Consider the following 14747-nt stretch of genomic DNA (forward strand, 5'->3'; position numbering starts at 1 on the left):
CTGGTAAATACTCTTCAGCTATTTTTAGTGGCTAATAATGTTGTAGACAGCTATTATGTCGACAAAGGCAGTTCCTCTTCGAAACCATCCTCAGTGTCATGTGTGAGGTTCAGTAACATGTCTGTGTAACTTGGGACTTAGAGAAGGCATGATTTAAATGTACACCGGGCCTTACTCGGTTACCGTTGGTTGCTCAGTTTTTTTTTTTTTTTTTTTTTTTTTACTTACACTCTATTTGGAGCTAATTGCAAATGAGGTTAACAATAAGGAACAATCGTCAAGGTTTCACTATTAAGACACAACATCTAATTAAAAATTCTTTAGACAAATTTCATTCACTGCTGAAGGCCTTATTGAAAAGAAATTCAAATTATTTGCTGGCTGAAGGCCTGGATAACAGATTTTTAAGGGCAGTTATCTTCTCCAAGAGGCACTAAAATATTTTTTAAAGGAGAAACACAATCACGAAAGTTTCACTATTAAGAGACAATATCTAATTAAAAATTATTTAAACAAATTGCATTCTCGGCTGAAGGCCTTGCTGACAAGAAATTCAAATTATTTGCCAGCTGAAGGCCCCAATAGTAGTGATTCAGGAAAGAAAACAATTTATCAGCTGAAGGCCTGGATAACAGATTTTTAAGAACAGTTAACTCCTCCAAGAGACACTAATTTAGAAAAAAAATAGAAACACAATCATCACAATCTTATCAAACCAAGAGAGAAGTGGGCCTCAGACAGTGCTCGAAGGATCGGTCTGGGAAAAGTCACTCAACTTCATAACCGATGAGACAGGCAGCCAAGAGTTGTATTCGCTTAACCGGATGGCAACTCAAACTAGCGACAACAGACCAACACTCTTGCAAAATGTACTTAACATCTGGTAACCAACACAATGATGGAGTAACCCAGGCAAGGCGGACCGGCGGACAGCATTGCATCTTCAGAATCGAGTGTTTAGAACATCCAGAAGCAGAAGGAACCACTACAACCAAGATAGTCCAAAAGACAAAATATGCGAACCATAATCAAGGAGGCTGTCGAACTACACGCCTTCCCAGACTGCAGCGGCAAGGCGAGGAAAAGTACACTGCTGCGAAAAATACGCTAACCTCCAGGGCAGGTAACTGGGGCGTTAGCAACCATTAGGCAGAAAAATACCGCTGGTTGAACTTCGTGAATAAACACGAGGAATTCAGAGATTAATAATAAGAAGTGGAGGATAGCTAATTAATTTCGCCATCCCCAAGCACTCCACTCGTTGCTCTTCATCACAGCGACCCTGTGAGCAGCAACACACGAACAAACGGCGTGATCTCAAAACAGTGGAGGTTTCACTACTGGGTTAATGTTCACTCAACTCAATGTCCTGGGTCCGGTGGGCAACGAGGTTGTGGCCCTCGCAACTACAGCCCCTCGATCCGGCAATGCCTGCGTGCCGCCAGCGGTCCCAACATGTCCTCGCACTGCCGGTCCTCTCTTCCAAAGACAGTACGACGATACTAGATATCGATAAACGCGGCTGCTGCCACTAGTGGACAGACAACGCTAGCAAACGTAGTGGCGTCAGTAAATACAAGAAGAAAACGAGACGCCACAATCCCTGTGCCACGATGCCAACCTACAAACGGCACCAACGCGAGCCGCACACGGGCCAGTCTGCAACATGATTTTCCAAGTCGAAATCCAGCTTCTTGGGAAATGAACTTTGCTTCGGTTATACAGTTCATCCTTCTAATCGAACTGTTACATACGCTAGGGTTTGGGTTAAGATTGCTTTATCAGTCATCACGTTTGTCAGTGAATCAAAAGGAAGGTGACATCGGGAATTACCGCTGATATCGTCGTGTTGCAGTTATTCTGTCAGCCATTCTCAGTTTTTCTATTTCAGTTTGACCCTTACGCTTTTCCTCGATGCACTGTGTGTCCAGCACGGCGTTTACCTGGCCATGTGGCACCAATTGTTCGCGTCTCATCTCCAAACGTCGCTGCAGCTGGTCTCAACGTCTCGCTTTTGCACGCCTCCAATCGTGCACCCATTCCTCTAGATCTCTTCTCACGTTCATGTACCGAGGCTTTCTTATTTTCCTTTTGAGTCAAAGATTTTGTCGATACATTTGGAACGCATCTCGGATTTCCGAGACTCTCCGGCTCGCCTTTAGCATGACATTGCAAACACTCTGTCACTCTCCTCCCCCCCCCCCCCCCCCCCCAAAAAAAAAAATGGTTCAAATGGCTCTGAGCACTATGCGACTTAACTTTTGAGGTCATGAGTCGCCTAGAACTTAGAACTAATTAAACCTAACTAACCTAAGGACATCACACACATCCATGCCCGAGGCAGGATTCGAACCTGCGACCGTAGCGGTCGCTCGGTTCTAGACTGTAGCGCCTAGAACCGCTCGGCCACTCCGGCCGGCTCCCCCCCTCCCTACCTCACCCCCTCTTCGTCCACAAATCGATTTTTCGGAAGATTCTCCAAGTGAGATACTAAACTGATTTCGTTGTGCCATCTTCCTTGTATAATCTCACTCATCATACAAACAGCATTGTCATTCCGGGGGTTTCACTGTGGCTTGCATTTTATGGCTACTTGAGGCCGATTCATCCGGGCTTGGAATTGGGAATTGGCTATAATACTACTAGAATCCTCAATCCTCCACCATCGAACAAACACTGCACAGGCTGATTTATATTCCATGTAAGTCTGTAATGTACATAGTTTCACAGCTCCACCGACAAATTTTCGACGGTTCTTCAGGGATACCTACCGAGAATTTTCGTGTAAGGCAATCATGGTCTTTGTTGACTCCTAACAGCATAATAAGTAGTATACGTACACTAAGTCTGCCTGTGCAGTGTTTGTTCGATCGGCTGAGTCGCTGAAGACCATAGGTCCCTCATCCCAAAATACTCAAAAGGCATTCCTGAAGAGCCCTTGAAAGTTTGTCAGTGGAGCTGTGAAATAAAAGAAGTTTTTTCATCAATGCCAATTTAAGACAACACAGTACAGTAGTCTTACCAGAGTCCTTCTATGCCTCAGAAACAACAGTAATCGAGGGAAGAACGAAAATAGAGACTGTGGAAAAACAAGAGAGGAAAATACTGAGAAAGATCTACAGGCCGGTTCAAAAAGATGGGATCTGGATAAAGAGACCGACAAAAGAACTGTAGGAACGGACGAAGACAAACAACATCAAGAAGAAAAGGGTTCAAATGGCTCTAAGCACTGTGGGACTTAACATCTGAGGTCATCAGTCCCCTAGACTTGAACTACTTAAACCTAACTAACCTAAGGACATCACACACATCAATGCCCGAGGCAGGATTCGAACCTGCGACCGTAGAAGCAGCGCGGTTCCAGACTGAAGCGCCTAGAAGCGCTCGGCCACAGCGGCCGGCTGAAGAAAAGGGCAAACTTCTTCGGGCACATGACGTGCTGCAGGTGGTGACTATTGTGAGGCGTGGCAGATGGATGGTGTGTCACGAGGCACTCTCCCAGTTCGCCACTTGCTGGTTCTTCCGGGAAGAGGTGGTTGTAACCTGTGTACGCCGGTGGGCGCAGTAAAAGTAGAGTGACTTTCAACCATTTATTTCTGCAGATACATCTCTCCTTTAGCGATGCTACGGCGGTCCTCCGCCGCTGCTTGTCCGGGTGCGCCGGCCGGGGTGGCCGAGCGGTTCTAGGCGCTACAGTCTGAAACCACGCGACCGCTACGGCCGCAGGTTCGAATCCTGCCTCGGTCATGGATGTGTGTGATGTCCTTAGGTTAGTTAGGTTTAAGTAGTTCTAAGTTCTAGGGGACTGATGACCACAGCAGTTAAGTCCCATAGTGCTCAGAGCCATTTGAACCATTTTTTTGTCCTGGTGCGCCGCGAGCGCCCGGCAGCTACTCAGGAAGTGGATGCTGCGACTCCATCCTCGGCGCTCGAGGAAGGTGGCGTGTGCGTATGTGGCTTACACACGCCGTAACTGTGGCTCATTTCTGCTGTCTGAACCGCGATGACCGTTGTGTGAGAGAGAAGTTAGCCGACCCTGACATGCCGTGCAGGTAGGCCCCTTGACTCCGCTGGTGTCCTGGCCCAAGTCGACACAGAAGGCCCCCAGGCCTTCCCATCTGCGTTGGAAGCTGTCAGCAGCGCCGAACTCGTGACTGGTTTTTACGGAGTGGAAGACATCTCTCCGGCGGCTGTCGGCGGTGTTGAGTACGAGCAGGAAATCTGCAGCAGACTTATACCCAGCGTTAATACCGTGTCAGAGAATCGAGTACTCAGGTCCTGTATTCCATCGATCCTTCTGACCCAATTGGGTTCTGAGGCCGTCCTCGGCTCCTTTCGGCGGTTGGCTGAGTTGGTAAAGGCAACGAGGAACTCATCAGTTTCGATCTGAATGCGCGTGGATTAGTGCTAAGATTTTTTTATTCTTGTAGTAGCTTATTGAGAATGGATGCACCAGTATACCACACACCTTTCTTCACGAGAATTACGGAAGTGCGATCCAAATGCAGATTGGATTTCTGCCGAGTATTAACTGAGTAAAGCCGTTAATTCTTGCGAATAAAGTGATATTGTTAACAAGAAACGACTGTAAAGTATACATATATTGAGAGGGCAATGTCAAAATACCTGACCAGTGAACAGGGGTCGACAAGAGATTCGCGGAAGTACACCACATACTGCCCGAACAGCCTGTTTCTGAGCCAAAAATATCCGTTTTGAATGGAAAGAGTTATCCCAAAATGTAGTACCATACGACATAAGCGAATGAAAATAAGCAAAGTAGATTAATTTTCGTGTCGAACTATCACTTACTTCAGATACCGTTCGAATAGCAAAAGCATTAAGTCTTTGAAAGAGATCCTGAACGCGGGCTTTCCACGACAGTTTACAACCTATCTGAAGGCATAGAAATTTGAACCGTTCAGTTTCACTAATTATATGCCCATTCTATGGAATTAAAACGTCTGGTTTTGCTTACTTGTGCGTTAGAAACTGTAAAAACTGAGTCTTCCTGTGACTTAGCGTTAGTTAATTTTCTACAAGCCAGGAACTTACGTCATGAACTGCACTGTGTGAAACAGAGTCAGTTTTCCACACAACAACCTTTACTGTCTAGCTAGTGTCATAAAACTTTTTTTAACATCCAGTATACAGGGTGGAGAAAAATTGCGTCATGAAATTTTAATCCTGGATAACTGATACCAGTAGCAACCAAAATTACCAATGTTGTGTAGGTCGACAACGCACCATTTTTAAACTACGGAAACCTTTCGCCACGCGCTCCTATTGGCCGTGGGATTACCCTGTTTCCGTTCGTCGGCTGACGGGCAGTGCTATGGTTGTCGGTTCACAGAGACAAACGTCCCTCGCCCCGTCACTGCCCCAACGTGATACGCACACGTGTCGAATAGGTCTTGCTGTTTGTCTCCACCTCACGTCAGAAGCATTCACACGTAAGCTTCACTTCGGAGCGCACACACACGTCACCTACGATTTAGTCACACAGTAAGCATGGTGGCACAGTAGATGTTTGTAGAACAACGAGATATGGTTTTTGCTTATGAACCAGCCGGCGGTAATGCGCATGAAGCTCGACGGTTGGATGAGGAACGGTACCCAGTAAGACGCCACCCACACCCGCAAACGTTTACAGCAATTCACGGGCGATTTGGCGAAACAGGCTCCTTAGCGAGATATCATGATGATGCTGGAAGACTTTGAACACGACGGGATGCTGCATTTGAAGAGAATGTTCTCGAGCTCTTCGAGGAAGCACACACGACAACTACACGACATAAAATGGTTCAAATGGCTCAGAGCACTATGCGACTTAACTTCTAAGGTCATCAGTCGCCTAGAACTTAGAACTAATTAAACCTAACTAACCTAAGGACATCACACACATCCATGCCCGAGGCAGGATTCGAACCTGCGACCTAGCGGTCGCTCGGTTACAGACTGCAGCGCCTAGAACCGCACGGCCGCTCTGGCCGGCGACACAACATAGAGGTGATTCATCGGTTAGTCTGGGAGGTTTTGAGGGATGATGGCCAGCATCCATTCACTTTCTACCCTGTCCAAGATCTAAATCCCGTGGCGAACTATGAACATAGGCTAGGGTTTTGCAGGTGGTTTCTGCGACGTGTTGCACGGGATCCCGACTTCCACGCCATTGTGTTGTTTACCGACGAGTGCACCTTTCGTCGGGATGGCCTTTACAACACCCGAAAGGTTCATTACTGGGCAAGGGGAAATCCCCACGTCACGTGCGTCCACGAACAGCAGGAAAGATTTTCGCTCAACATTCGGGCAGGCATTGTGAGTGACCATCTGATTGGTCCAGTCCGTCTACCTCCTCGACTTACCAAGAGAAACTACCTTCACTTTTTGCAAGAAACTCTACCCGGCCTGCTGGAAGGTGTTCCCCTGGACATACGGCTACTCACGTGGTTGCAGTTTGATGGAGCGCCCGCACATAACAGTCGTACTGCGCATGGATATTTAAATAAACTCTTCGACGGCCTGGTAATTGGCAGAGGTGCTCATAGGATGTGGCCCCTCGATGAACAGACCTCACGCCATCGGACTTTTTCCTGTGGGGATTCTTCAAGGTTCTAGTTCACCCGCCTGGACGCGAACCACCTAGAAACGAAGAAGAATTAATGGATCGCATTCAGCGTGCCGCGAATGATATCAGGGCAACAGTTCGACGCTATCAGGCTTGTCTCGAGTCAGAGGGTCGCCAGTTCGAGGACGGCCGGAGTGACTGAGCATTTCTAGGCGCTACAGTCTGGAACCGCAGGTTCGAATCCTGCTTCGGGCATGGATGTGTGAGATGTCTTTAGGTTAGTTAGGTTTAAGTAGTTCTAAGTTCTAGGGGACTGATGACCTCAGAAGTTAAGTCCCATAGTGCTCAGAGCCATTTGAACCATTTGAACCATTGCGAGCACCTGCTTTAAGTAAACAACGTCCTAGCTACAAAAAAAGCCCTTTTCAGGGCCGACACAATTTGTAAAAGACTTTCTTTGTTCCCAGTACGTCTTATCATGAAACTACAATGGATGTGTCGGGGCCCCGGCGGATTCGTCCCCAGGCCCCCAGAGTGTAAGGCTGGCGCGCTACCACCGAACGTACGGGCTGCCTTGGATACATTACGGTCTCCGGCAGGCAAAGCATTCGTGGTCATGCGTTGTCCAGAGGATCCGGCAATAGGGCAATCCCGCGGACAATCGTAGCGTGTGGTGGTAAGTTTCCGCTGTTTAAAAATTGTGCATTGGTGACCTACACAACATTAGTAATTTTGGTTCCTAATCGCATTACCTATCCAGGGTTAAAATTTCGTGACAATTTTTCTCCACCCTGTATACACGAAATTGTTTCCAGAATGCAGCAGACTGTTCATTGTTTTGAAACTTCCTGGTTCGAGTTTCGATCCGGCACACTGTTTTAATGTGTCAGTTGTTGTTGTTGTGGTCTTCAGTCCTGAGACTGGTTTGATGCAGCTCTCCATGCTACTCTATCCTGTGCAAGCTTCTTCATCTCCCAGTACCAACTGCAACCTAGTGTATTCATCTCTTGGTCTCCCTCTACGATTTATACCGTCCACGCTGCCCTCCACTACTAAACTTGTGATCCCTTGATGCCTCAGAATATGCCCTATCAACAAATCCCTTCTTCTAGGCAAGTTGTGCCACAAATTTCTCTTCGCTTCAATTCTATTCAATATCGCCTCATTAGTTATGTGATCTACCCAGCTAATCTTCAGCATTCTTCTGTAGCACCACATTCCGAAAGCTTCTATTCTCTTCTTGTCTAAACTATTTATCGTCAACGTTTCACTTCCATACAAATACTTTCAGAAACGACTTCCTGACACTCAAATCTATACTCGATGTCAACATATTTCTCTTCTTCAGAAACGCTTTGCTTGCCATTGCCAGTCTACATTTTATATCCTCTCTACTTTGACCATCATCAGTTATTTTACTGCCCAAATAGCAAAACTCGTTTAGCGTCTCATTTCCTAATCTAATTCTCTCAGCATCACCCGACTTAATTCCACTACATTCCATTATCCTCGTTTTGCTTTTGTTGATGTTCATCTTACATCTTCCTTTCAAGACACTGTCCACCCCGTTCAGCTGCTCTTCCAGGTCCTTTGCTGTCTCTGAAAAAATTACAATGTCATCGGTGAACCTCAAAATTTTTATTTCTTCTCCATGGATTTTAATTCCAACTCCGAATTTTTCTTTTGTTTCCTTTACTGCTTGTTCAATATACAGATTGAATAACAGCGGGAAGAGGCTACAACCCTGTCTCACTCCCTTCCCAACCACTGCTTCCCTTACATGCCCCTCGACCCTTATTACTGCCATCTGGTTTCTGTACAAATAGTAAATAGCCTTTCGCTCCCTGTATTTTACCCCCGCCACCTTCAGAATTTGAAACAGAGTTTCTAGTCAACATTGTCAAAAGCTTTCTCTAAGTCTACAAATGCTAGAAAGGTAGGTTTGCCTTTCCTTAATCTATCTTCTAAGATAAGTCGTAGGGTTACTATTTTCTCACGTGTTTCATTATTTCTACGGAATCCAAACTGATGTGTCAGTAACTTTCGTGAAGCAAACTAATTATAAAATGTTTATTATGTACCACATTACTCACAACACGACATGTTTCATTGCATCTTGTACTATTCCTAAGTTATCATCTGATATAAAAACTTGATTTGACTAGCAACCGACGGTATATGTCGCTCAATGTGAAGCATGATAATTATTTTTCGAATAGCAGCAAATGATAAGGTGCTGCAGCAGTCTATAACGTTTTTACTTTCTCAACATATTATTTCCACATTATAGGCCAGATTTGAACAAAATAGAGCAGCGATTACAAAGTAAACAGAGTTTTACCGAAGGGCATCCCGCGCTCATTTGACTGCGATGAAGCGAAGAGCACGACGAACTGCGCCGCAACAGGAATTTGCCGCAGTGATTTATTGGTAATGTGTGGCTGGTCTGGGAGGGGCAGTCGCCAGATGTCGCGAGCCCGCCGCAGTCGGTCGGGTCTCGGGCCAGCGAGGGCGGACCGGTGCGCTGTTATTCTTCCGATGTCGGGGCGGCCGCCGTATCGACAGGTATGGAGAAATTGGCTATCATCGCGTAACCCAAATATTTTCGCCAATCGATAAACTATTATGGTCTATTTATATGGACAATATCGCGAAGAAAGGCGACTGCGGTGGAGGACGGCGGCTGCGGTTGAGGCAAAGAGGGAGGTCGCCGCGATTTTTAGTTCTTACTGCAGCGCTGCAATTCTGTTGCGAAAACAGCGAATAGTGGCTATTTAAGCGCCGCAGGGAGTAATGTCTCGAACACATGAACGTGAGCAGTAAAATGTCATTTGGTGCAGAGTTCGGTCAGGATCTAAAATAAGAGTCATGCCAGATGGTGGAACCCGAATATGACAAAGAGTAATGCAGTGCACGGAAAAACAAGAAATTACAGTACAGAGCACGAGTTTATGTTCAGTAAACGAAATGGCTTCTTTAAATTTATTTGATTGATTCAGATTTTAAGGCCACCATCTGACAGTCGGACAGATTTGTGTCATGCGGCAGCGTTTAAGTGTATCGGCTAGCTTTGATAATGCAATCAATGTTTATAGTCTCTAGTTACAGTGTTTTAAATTCATGACACCCATCAGAACCACTCGCAGTTGTTTATGTGACCCTATAAATTATGTGTCCTTTGGAAGTCAGATCTGGATGCTGGAGAGATCTGGAGAAATTGAATGAAGGTTCCTAACCGTTCTTTTCGCCAACCTGTCGTCTTAGTTTGTTAGTTAGTTACGTGTTCCATTGCTCAATACCACGGAAAAACCGTTATGATGTGGAACGTGGCCGGCCGGGGTGGCCGAGCGGTTCTAGGCGCTACAGCCTGGATCAGCGCGATCGCTACGGACGCAGGTTCGAATCCTGCCTCGGGCATGGATGTGTGTGATGTCCTTAGGTTAGTTAGGTTTAAGTAGTTCTAAGTTATAGGGGACTGATGACCTCAGAAGTAAAGTCCCATAGTGCTCAGAGCCATTTTTGTGGAACGTGTCAAATGCACAAGAAACAAGGTGTTTTTTTTTTTTTTTTTTACATTATAGTGTTATACCTAAATATTTCTATTATCTATCCCATTCCCTTAAAAGGCACAAAATGCATATATTATATCTCCAGATTTATTTACTCATATTCAAGAATTCATCTATGGTATAGAATGAGTTGTCAAGGAGGTATGATTACAATTTGTTTTTGAAACTATTACTGCTGTCTGTCAGACATTTTATTTCATCTGGTAATTTATCAAAAAGTTTTATAGCAGCATATTTTATCCCTTTCTGTGCCAAAGATAGGTTAAGTAAAGGATAGTGTAGGTCTTTCTTTTTTCTGGTATTGTAGTCTTGAATGTCCCTGTGGATTTTAAACTGGCCCATGTTGTTGAGAAAAAATTTCATTACTGAGTAAATGTACTGTGGAGCAGTTGTAAGAATTCCTAGCCTTTTAAACAGATGCCTACAAGATGTGCAACTATGAACCCCACACATTATTCTAACTACTTTCTTTTGAGCAGTGAATACTTTTTGCCTAAGTGTTGAGTTGCCCCAGAATATTATTCCGCATGACATCAGAGAGTGGTACAAAGTATGTTAGCTTTCTACATCCTCAAAATTGGCAATTATTCTGATTGAAAAAATTGCTGAACCTAGTCGATTTGTTGTTGTTGTTGTTGTGGTCTTCAGTCCTGAGACTGGTTTGATGCAGCTCTCCATGCTACTCTATCCTGTGCAAGCTTTTTCATCTCCCAGTACCTACTGCAACCTACATCCTTCTGAATCTGCTTAGTGTATTCATCTCTTGGTCTCCCTCTACGATTTTTACCCTCCACGCTGCCCTCCAACACTAAATTGGTGATCCCTTGATGCCTCAGAACATGTCCTACCAACCGATCCCTTCTTCTGGTCAAGTTGTGCCACAAACTTCTCTTCTCCCCAATCCTATTCAATACTTCCTCATTAGTTATGTGATCTACCCATCTAATCTTCAGCATTCTTCTGTAGCACCACATTTCGAAAGCCTCTATTCTCTTCTTGTCCAAACTATTTATCGTCCATGTTTCACTTCCATACATGGCTACACTCCATACGAATACTTTCAGAAATGACTTCCTGACACTTAAATCAATACTGGATGTTAACAAATTTCTCTTCTTCAGAAACGCTTTCCTTGCCATTGCCAGCCTACCTTTTATATCCTCTCTACTTCGACCATCATCAGTTATTTTGCTCCCCAAATAGCAAAACTCCTTCACTACTTTAAGTGCCTCATTCCCTAATCTAATTCCCTCAGCATCACCCGACTTAATTAGACTACATTCCATTATCCTTGTTTTGCTTTTGTTGATGTTCATCTTATATCCTCCTTTCAAGACACTGTCCAGTCCATTCAACTGCTCTTCCAAGTCCTTTGCTGTCTCTGACAGAATTACAATGTCATCGGCGAACCTCAAAGTTTTTATTGCTTCTCCATGGATTTTAATACCTAATCCGAATTTTTCTTTTGTTTCCATTACTGCTTGCTCAATATACAGATTGAACAACATCGGGGAGAGGCTACAACCCTGTCTTACTCCCTTCCCAACCACTGCTTGCCTTTCATGTCCCTCGACTCTTATAACTGCCATCTGGTTTCTGTACAAATTGTAAATAGCCTTTCGCTCCCTGTATTTTACCCCTGCCACCTTTAGAATTTGAAAGAGAGTATTCCAGTCAACATTGTCAAAAGCTTTCTCTAAGTCTACAAATGCTAGAAACGTAGGTTTGCCTTTCCTTAATCTTTCTTCTAAGATAAGTCGTAAGGTCAGTATTGCCTCACGTGTTCCAGTGTTTCTACGGAATCCAAACTGATCTTCCCCAAGGTTGGCTTCTACTAGTTTTTCCATTCGTCTGTAAAGAATTCGTGTTAGTATTTTGCAGCTGTGACTTATTAAGCTGATAGTTCGGTAATTTTCACATCTGTCAACACCTGCTTTCTTTGGGATTGGAATTATTATATTCTTCTTGAAGTCTGAGGGTATTTCGCTTGTCTCATACATCTTCCTCACCAGATGGTAGAGTTTTGTCAGGACTGGCTCTCCCACGGCCGTCAGTAGTTCCAATGGAATATTGTCTACTCCGGGGGCTTTGTTTCGACTCAGGTCTTTCAGTGCTCTGTCAAACTCTTCACGCAGTATCATATCTCCCATTTCATCTTCATCTACATCCTCTTCCATTTCCATAATATTGTCCTCAAGTACATCGCCCTTGTATAGACCCTCTATATACTCCTTCCACCTTTCTGCTTTCCCTTCTTTGCTTAGAACTGGGTTTCCATCTGAGCTCTTGACATTCATACAAGTCGTTCTCTTATCTCCAAAGGTCTCTTTAATTTTCCTGTAGGCGGTATCTATCTTACCCCTAGTGAGATAGGCCTCTACATCCTTACATTTGTCCTCTAGCCATCCCTGCTTAGCCATTTTGCACTTTCTGTCGATCTCATTTTTGAGACGTTTGTATTCCTTTTTGCTTGTTTCACTTACTGCATTTTTATATTTTCTCCTTTCATCAATTAAATTCAATATTTCTTCTGTTACCCAAGGATTTCTACCAGCCCTCGTCTTTTTACCTACTTGATCCTCTGCTGCCTTCACTACTTCATCCCTCAAAGCTACCCATTCTTCTTCTACTGTATTTCTTTCCCCCATTCCTGTCAATTGCTCCCTTATGCTCTCCCTGAATCTCTGTACAACCTCTGGTTCTTTTAGTTTATCCAGGTCCCATCTCCTTAAATTCCCACCTTTTTGCAGTTTCTTCAGTTTTAATCTACAGGTCATAACCAATAGATTGTGGTCAGAGTCCACATCTGCCCCTGGAAATGTCTTACAATTTAAAACCTGGTTCCTAAATCTCTGTCTTACCATTATATAATCTATCTGATACCTTTTAGTATCTCCAGGGTTCTTCCATGTATACAACCTTCTTTCATGATTCTTAAACCAAGTGTTAGTTATGATTATGTTGTGCTCTGTGCAAAATTCGACCAGGCGGCTTCCTCTTTCATTTCTGTCCCCCAATCCATATTCACCTACTATGTTTCCTTCTCTCCCTTTTCCTACACTCGAATTCCAGTCACCCATGACTATTAAATTTTCGTCTCCCTTCACAATCTGAATAATTTCTTTTATTTCATCATACATTTCTTCAATTTCTTCGTCATCTGCAGAGCTAGTTGGCATATAAACTTGTACTACTGTAGTAGGCATGGGCTTCGTATCTATCTTCGCCACAATAACGCGTTCACTATGCTGTTTGTAGTAGCTTACCCGCATTCCTATTTTCCTATTCATTATTAAACCTACTCCTGCATTACCCCTATTTGATTTTGTGTTTATAACCCTGTAGTCACCTGACGAGAAGTCTTGTTCCTCCTGCCACCGAACTTCACTAATTCCCACTATATCTAACTTCAACCTATCCATTTCCCTTTTTAAATTTTCTAACCTACCTGCCCGATTAAGGGATCTGACATTCCACGCTCCGATCCGTAGAACGCCAGTTTTCTTTCTCCTGATAACGACATCCTCTTGAGTAGCCCCGCCCGGAGATCCGAATGGGGGACTATTTTACCTCCGGAATATTTTACCCAAGAGGACGCCATCATCATGTAATCATACAGTAAAGCTGCATGCCCTCGGGAAAAATTACGGCTGTAGTTTCCCCTTGCTTTCAGCCGTTCGCAGTACCAGCACAGCAAGGCCGTTTTGGTTATTGTTACAAGGCCAGATCAGTCAATCATCCAGACTGTTGCCCTTGCAACTACTGAAAAGGCTGCTGCCCCTCTTCAGGAACCACACGTTTGTCTGGCCTCTCAACAGATACCCCTCCGTTGTGGTTGCACCTATGGTACGGCTATCTGTATCGCTGAGGCACGCAAGCCTCCCCACCAACGGCAAGGTCCATGGTTCATGGGGAGATGTAAAATATGAATTTTCCAATTAAGATTCTCATCTATATGTACACCCAAAAACTTAGTATGCTCTACCCTGGCTACTGACTTCTTTTGATGTGTTATGTTTACTGAAGGAATTACACTTTTTGCAGCAGAAAACTGGATGTGCTGTGTTTTTTCAAAGTTCAGAGCAAGCCCATTCGCAGAAAACCAATTAATAACTTTTCCAAAGACCTTATTTGTATCATTTTCTATCGGACTTTCTTTTACTGGATTAATAATTATGCTTGTATCATCAGAAAAACAGTGTCAGTTCGGCATCTTGTTTCACATAAGAAGGGAGGTCATTCACATATATCAAGAACGAGAGGGGACACATGATCGAACTTTGTGGAACACCTAATGTAATTTCACCCCAGTTAGATGAAGTGGCAGACTCCTTTGAATCACTTGAAGCATATAAAGAGACTTTCTTCTTCCTGTTCTGTAGATATGACTTAAACCACTCATATGCTGTTCCACTTATACCATAGAATTGTAATTTCCTTAACATAATGTCATGGTTCACGCAATTAAATGCTTTGGATAAGTAGGATATTCCTACTGGTGACATTTTAGTATTTAAAGACTCTATTATGTGGACAGTGAAATTGTATACTGCTGTTACAGTGGAACAGCATTTCTGAAATCCGAACTGTGATTTACTAAGTATCCCATT

Source organism: Schistocerca americana, chromosome 6, assembly GCF_021461395.2.
Source record: "Schistocerca americana isolate TAMUIC-IGC-003095 chromosome 6, iqSchAmer2.1, whole genome shotgun sequence".
Taxonomy (NCBI): domain Eukaryota; kingdom Metazoa; phylum Arthropoda; class Insecta; order Orthoptera; family Acrididae; genus Schistocerca; species Schistocerca americana.